Here is a 7,198-nt window from a genome sequence, read left to right as displayed (position 1 = left end):
TGGCTTCCCCCCGGCATCTGATCATGCCGAGGAAGAACTGCGCGGCGGCTGGGGTGATCTGTCTGATCCCACCGCCATGCTTCACTTTTGGTGCGGCTCAAAAAAGCCGCACTTTGGCTGAGCCTCTTTCCCCCAGTGTGACCGGGGCCATAGGCTTGGAAAAAGTGCAGAAAAGGGCAACTAGAATGATAAAAGGGTTGGAACATTTTCCCTATGAAGAAAGGCTGAAGCACTTGGGGCTCTTTAGCTTGGAGAAATGATGACTGAGGGGTGACATGATAGAGGTTTCCAAGATTATGCATGGGATAGAGCAGGTAGAGAAAGAAGTACTTTTCTCCCTTTCTCACAACACAAGAACTCGTGGGCACTCAATGAAATGGCTGAGCAGTCGGGTTAGAACAGATAAAAGGAAGTACTTCTTCTCCAAAAGAGTGATTAACACATGGAATTCACTGCCACAGGAGGTGGCAGCAGCTACAAGCATGGACAGCTTCAAGAGGGAACTGGATAAACATATGGAGCAGAGGTTCATCAGTGGCTATTAGCCACAAGGTATAGATAGGAACTCTTGGACTGGGGCAAGTGATGCTCTGTATTCTTAGTGTTTGGAGAGGGCAACAGTGGGGGGGCTTCTAGTGTCCTGACCCCACTGGTGGACCTCCTGGTGGCACCTGGTATTTTTGGCCACTCTGTGACAGAGTGTTGGACTGGATGGGCCATTGGCCTGAACCAACATTGGCTTCTCTTATGTTCTTATGTTCTGTTCAGCTGAGGCTGTCATAACCCCTGCCAACCAGCATAGTGACTCAGAGTTCTCAGAGGATGAGGCTAAGGAGCCAAGGCCACCAGCTGAGGAGGACTAGCAAGACCAGGGCCAAGGCATCTGCTGAAAATAGTCCAGCAGCACCAGAAGCCATTCTGCCAGATCCTATAATGGAGGCCTCACCACCAGTCCCTGAAATAGTCACCAGGGCTCCACTGAGCAGGGCCTGGGCCCTTAGCCCCCCAGGGGACACTCTTACTCACAAGGAACTGCAGTGGAAGAAGGCCTGGGCCAAGGTGGCCCAAAGGAAGTGAAGGGCTTGACTGGTTGTACAACCTCATCCCAGAGCCATAGAACAATAACTCTTGCAGGATTCTGGCCAAAGCACAGTGCAGCCTCAGGGCAGCTAAGCCTGACTACTTCCCAGCATATTTATTTATTTAATTTATTTATTGTTTGTATTTATACCCCGCCTTGCCTGGCAAGCTGGCTCAAGGCAGCTAACAGATTAAATAACATAACAAGAAGTTAAAACAATTAATAAATACAATATCAGTTAAAACAACTGAACAACAACAATTACAGTGCCAACTATGGCAGTAATCCAATCAATCCCTAGCTCGGGGTAGTAACCAGCGGGGACTCTAGCCAGGAGATGGTCTAAATTCCAGAAGATGTTCCAGGGCACACCACTCAGCGGCGGCCCCTAATCGAATGCCTGGCGGAAGAGCTCCGTTTTACAGGCCCTGCGGAGGCCCTGATGTTCTCTGGGAACTCATTCCACCAGTGTGCGGCCGCCACCGAGAAAGCCCTGGTTCTGGTAGTATTTAGTCTGGCTTCTTTTGGACCAGGGAGGATCAACCGGTGTTGCAACCCTGACCTCAGTGCTCTCTGGGGCTCGTATGGGGAGAGGCGGTCCCTCAGGTAGGCAGGCCCCTGACCATATAGGGCTTTATAGGTTAAAACCAGCACCTTGAACCGAACTCGGTATCCTATAGGCAGCCAGTGCAGTGTCCTCAGCACAGGCCAGATGTGGTCCTGTATGGAGAGACCAATAAACAGCCTGGGTGCGGCATTCTGCACTAGCTGCAGCCTCCGGATCTGGGACAAAGGCAGCCCCATGTAGAGAGTGTTACAGCAGTCTAATCTCGAGGTGACCATCACATGGATCACTGTTGCAAGGTCGTTGCGTTCGAGGAAGGGAACCAACTGCCTGATCAGCCGTAGATGGTAAAAGGCCACCTGGGCAGTGGCTGCTACCTGGGCCTCCCAAACTCCTGACCCGCGGCGCTGGCACCAAAGGCGCCCCACCGAAGGTTGGTAGTGGGATCCCAATTTAAGCTGAGGCTTGGGAAAGCTGCCTTGCTGGATCAACCAGCCCACTCGATGCAAGCCTGTGTGCCAGCTCCAGGCCCATGCCTTCAGTTCCAGCTCCTGGCTGCCAGCCTCACTATCCAAATCTGAGGGCACTGCTTCAGAGGAGACCTGACTAGGCCAGCCTGCAGAGTACAGGATGGAGGCAGTATCCTCTAGGGTTATAGTTGAGAGTTATTAAATTGATTGAGTTGAATGGTAAATCACAGGAGCACTTGCAATTAATTTTCTCTTTGCATCTATGTGGTTGAATGCATCCTCTAAATGAATGTCATTAGATACAGAGTACTGCTGTTTTTTGCACCTCTGAAATCAGCAGCATCTATTAAATAACTGATTGGAAGAACTCATATCAAGATGAACTGAGTTAATGGGCAGACACCAAAGGCACATGGGACACTAAATTGTGTATCTCAACTTAAAAATATGAAACTTTCCTCTCTTTGTTTGTGCCTTTTAAAGATTGGAATCAGATGTGGTGGATTAGGGTGCTGAGAGAAAGCAGTCTAACAAGATTACGAAGTAGTATAGTTGCACAAACTAAACAAATCTAAATTTGCTTGGATGCATATGAACAGCTCACTGAATTATCAGTCCCCTGCATGAATGGTAAGCAGGGCAGGACCCAAATCAGTGGGTGATTAAGCATAACTATTTTAAAGGTTATCAGTAGCTGAGTAGTAATTTGAATCCTGGTTTCCCTGTGCCAAGCCCAGCACCCTTGTCTGTTGTGCCACACGGGCCTGTAGGTAACAGGATCATTTTTGTGATCACTTTCAACATCTCTTATACTTTGTTCCTTGAAACGTAGTATAAACATATTCAATATCATGCCAGAGATTTAGGGTAACAAACTGAAAGCTGATTTTTGATATGAGAACATTTAGCTGTGAGTGATCACCATCTGAGAGACTGAAGCAATTCATTAACACAGAGGTTTCTCATCAAAGGTCTGGGCTTCTGTACTGGAGCCACTGCTGCTAATTCTGTGCAAGAGAAAAGGCAGAAGCGACATGAAGAAAAAAATAAAATCAGAAGCTTATTTTCTTTTCAGACTGGGATTAGAAAATCCATCACTAAGATTCTCCTTAATCGCCTTAGCTCAGACCTAATTATGGTGGAACAAACCTGCCTGGGGAGAAATACAACCAATCCAGTTCCATGCTGGCATTAATGGGCTGTTTGAACACAGCTCAAGGAAAAACAATGCAGTAAGGGGGTGATAGCCAGTTAATGTCTGAGAGGATGTACTTCCTTGGAACTGGGAATTTCAGTTAATTAAGACTGTATCTCATACCCAGAATCTACATGGCTACATTTTGACTTTCAAAGGATTTACAGCTGCTTGGGTGTACTCCAGGAATGGCAAAGATACAAGGGAAGATAATATTTTGATGGCTGCAACTTGACACCGGAAAGGGCTAGTGTAACAAAGGAGCTGAAGCAGAGACCGAGGGAAGCAGCAAGTCCCTGTGCTGCACACTGGCTCAGGGCATGACACAGTCAGCTCAGGCAGTGTGACTACTTGTGTGGCCAGCTCTGCTGACCCTGCATGGGCTCGGGATGTTGCTCAGCTGGTTCAGGCAGAGCTGACTGTCGTTTTGAAGCTTGGAAGGTTGCCACCACCATGCATCTGAGGATGTGGAGCAGTCGATGGAGCGGGGGACAGCTGAGGCTGCTGCAAAAAAGGCTGGTATGATGATGGGCTAAGGAGGGATTCCTAACACTGACCCTCAGGAGAGGAGTCAGTAGTAGAGACCCAGCCAATTAAAGAAGGCAGGGCAAAGAGGAGACCAGAGAATAGAGGCATCCTTTATACAGGAGGAGAAAGAGCTGGAACACAACTCAGTGTTCCCAAGGCACAGATGAACCACCAACTCCCAAGGAAGGACAAATTAGAGAAGCAGCTGTAGTATCCAAGAATTTGAGTGACATCGGTTTTAGTGAAATAACCTGGGCCTTGAATACTGTAAAAGGGGGTATTTGTGAATGGTGAAGGATATACATTTCTGAATTAAATTAAGAAAGTCCTTGAATCCTGAGGCAGAACAGTCCTTCTCTGGCCTGCAGGCCCTGTTCTACCCTGACCTCCTTTCCCAATACCTGGAGAGGCTTTTCTCCCTCTCAGTTCAACCACTGCCACCACCTGACCTTTGTAGAAATTGTCCACTGGGAGGGTCAGGGCTCCCAGCTTCCCTTCCACATTCTGAGGCCCTGCCTCTCTGTCTCCTACTTCCCAGAGTCTGGTGCCCATGGGGACCACTTACTGCCTTTTGCACTACTTGGAGAGTATCCACTTGCCAACTGACTGCCCTCCCCTTTCTCTTGGCACTCCTTTTAAAATAGCATGTCCAAGACTGTGGAGGTCTGTGTGTCACAGAGAACCACTACCAGGATCCAACGTTATGAAGCATTTATTCAAAAGAAAATGTTTACAGGCGTACTTTTAGCACAGCACCAGACTGAGCAAGGGATTTAAAAGAAAAGGGTAAAACAATTCCTCTGTCCCTCCTTCTATACATGCGGTATCTGTAGTTCAATTTTAGGCAGGCTCCTTACCTTAGAAAGTTACCAGATGTTTACAGGAGTACCATTACCTTCAAGCCTCCTTCAGGCCAGCACATGGCAATAGCTGCCTCCTCCGGATCTCAGTTAAGAGCTCTGTCTGCTTCGACGGAATCAGCACCCAAAAGACCTCCCCTCCTTGCTCCAAGGAGTTTTTATCATATCTCTTTCTCCACCCACTGACAGGGTCAGGCTGGGTCAAAGAAGCTTTTCCTGAAGTCTCCAGGATTTTCTTCTGAAGTTCTTCTAGTACTTCTAGGACCTCCAAATCTCTGTTCCTTGCTTGGAGTGGGGGAAGACTGGACCAACCCCTTGTCTCTAACTAGACCTATTAGCATTTCTTAAGAGGTAGCTGAGGTGAGGCTGGAAACCCATTGAACTGACTTCCTCCTTTTCTGCCTGTTTTCTGCCCAGAGAGAGGGGGGAGCGACTTTTAAAACTCAGTGAAGGTTTTGCTCATTTCATACCTCTACCTCCAAAGAAAAAAAATCCAAATTTATGATCCTACCAGCCTGTTCTCTCAGACAAATTCCAGAAGGAGAGGTATAACTCTGCTGACAAGGGCCACCTAGGATGGAACCCTACTCAGCCCATGTGTCCCAAAGGAGACCTTCCACAAAGCACACTGGTGTGGGAACACCTTTGGCACCTCAGTTCAAATTCCTACAGAAACTGCAAAAGACAGAGTCCTAGAGTGAATGCAGATGCATTTGGCCAGCTGTAATTTACTATGGTGTGCATGCAACCACTTAGTGAAATGGTAGTCTTTTAAGTGATGGGGAAAGCATGCCACATTTCTGCATCTGATCACAAATCCATGGATGCAAAGGCACGGTACGATTCCACTTGCTATTTGGACAGACAGGTTTTTACTTACAAGCAAGCTACTGTTTGGGCAAATGGTGGTCAGTATTGACCTTTCCTTTGTAGAAATGTGAGATGAAAGCAATCTAACACCATTTCAAGCTCTCAGAATCAGGGCTGATGCAAGGTACTGTGCTGCTCCAAGCAAGATACATGCATCCTCTCCCCAATGTGTGCCACTGCTGGCCAAGTCTGAGGGGGATGCCAGCTGTCTCCAGAGCCACTGATGGCTAGGAGAGAGCCAAGCCACTCCAATGCATTCGCATCCTCCTTCTTGTGTTAGCCCAAGCAGTCATTTGGGTGGCTTTGCAAGAGAACTCAATACACCTCACTATAGCATTTGGACCAGGGATTGAAGAGTTTGTTTACTAAACTTGTTGCATTTTCTTTTCTAGCAATCTGCTGAATATTGTGTGTCTTGTAAATAAACTTCTTCTTAAAATCCAAAAACTGGTTGGTGTGTTATTGATTCACCTTTCCGCTGGCTTTTGGGAAGAGTAATTTGCCAATTGTTACTCTGCAGAGTTTTGTAAGGTTAATTGCATAGAAGAAGACAGTGAGGATAATCATGAAGCTGCACAGTCTCTAAGGAGCTAGCAGATCATGTAGGGATGCCAGCCTCCAGGTGGGGCCTAGGAATCCCCTGGAATTACAGCTCATCTCTGGACATCTCTGGAGAAAATGACTTTGGAGGATGGACTCTATGGCATGGTACCCCACTGAAGGGCCCTCTCCTCCACAGGCTCCATTCCCAAATCTCCAGGAATTTCCCAGCTTGGATCTGGCAACTCCACACCCCATCCCCTGTCAGTGGCCAGGAACAAAACAGGCATATAAGCAGTCAATGGGTTTCAGTGGGAGTGGTTATAGCCTGCCTCTGAAGGTGTATTTACATACTTAGGTATGCCCAGATATTCCATATAGGTGGATCTTCCCATCCCATGTTTAGACCCATGTATCAAATAGTTACTGAAAACTGGGAAGAGCAACTGATGTACACAGATAACCACAGACGACAGAGAAAAATGGCCACAAAGGTGCTTCTAGTGTTTAGATGTTTTACTAGCAATTACAGCAATCACCCTTTTCATACATGCAGTTACACCTGTTACTGGATACCTCATGGATCCAAAAATACATACTAAACTGTGGGATGAGAAGCTGCATGCTTGAGACATTTGATGGTAACTGCTATGAAACTATGACTTTATTTTCCATCTTAAAAACAGACACAGAATAGTTTCCCACTTCCTAGTGTTTTGTTATTAAATGTATGTTGAGAGAAAGCAAAGATGTAAAATAATATCTAGCAAAGTGCTGTCAACAGAATGAAAAGGCCCTCAGTTTTCATAACTATTTAGATGACTCAAGTAATGTGAGAGCTGGGCTCTTGGGTTCAGTGATGACCTAGATCAACATGGTGACTGAAGTAATTAACTCAGTGCCCTACTGACTGGCATCATAATCCATAAATCACTTAAAGCAAGTGTACTTGCACATAAACCAGCTTCATCCCATGGATTGCAGAAGGAAGTCAATGAGGCTAAAATAGCGTAAAGTAGAAACATGGCATTTGAGGGTCACTGGTGGAGACATATTTTTGCTTACGTGAAGGATGTACATATTGTCCAA

The sequence above is a fragment of the Gekko japonicus genome, unplaced genomic scaffold, assembly GCF_001447785.1.
Source record: "Gekko japonicus isolate JY-2015 unplaced genomic scaffold, Gekko_japonicus_V1.1 scaffold704, whole genome shotgun sequence".
NCBI lineage: Eukaryota > Metazoa > Chordata > Lepidosauria > Squamata > Gekkonidae > Gekko > Gekko japonicus.
Note: the sequence above shows the minus strand (reverse complement) of the source record.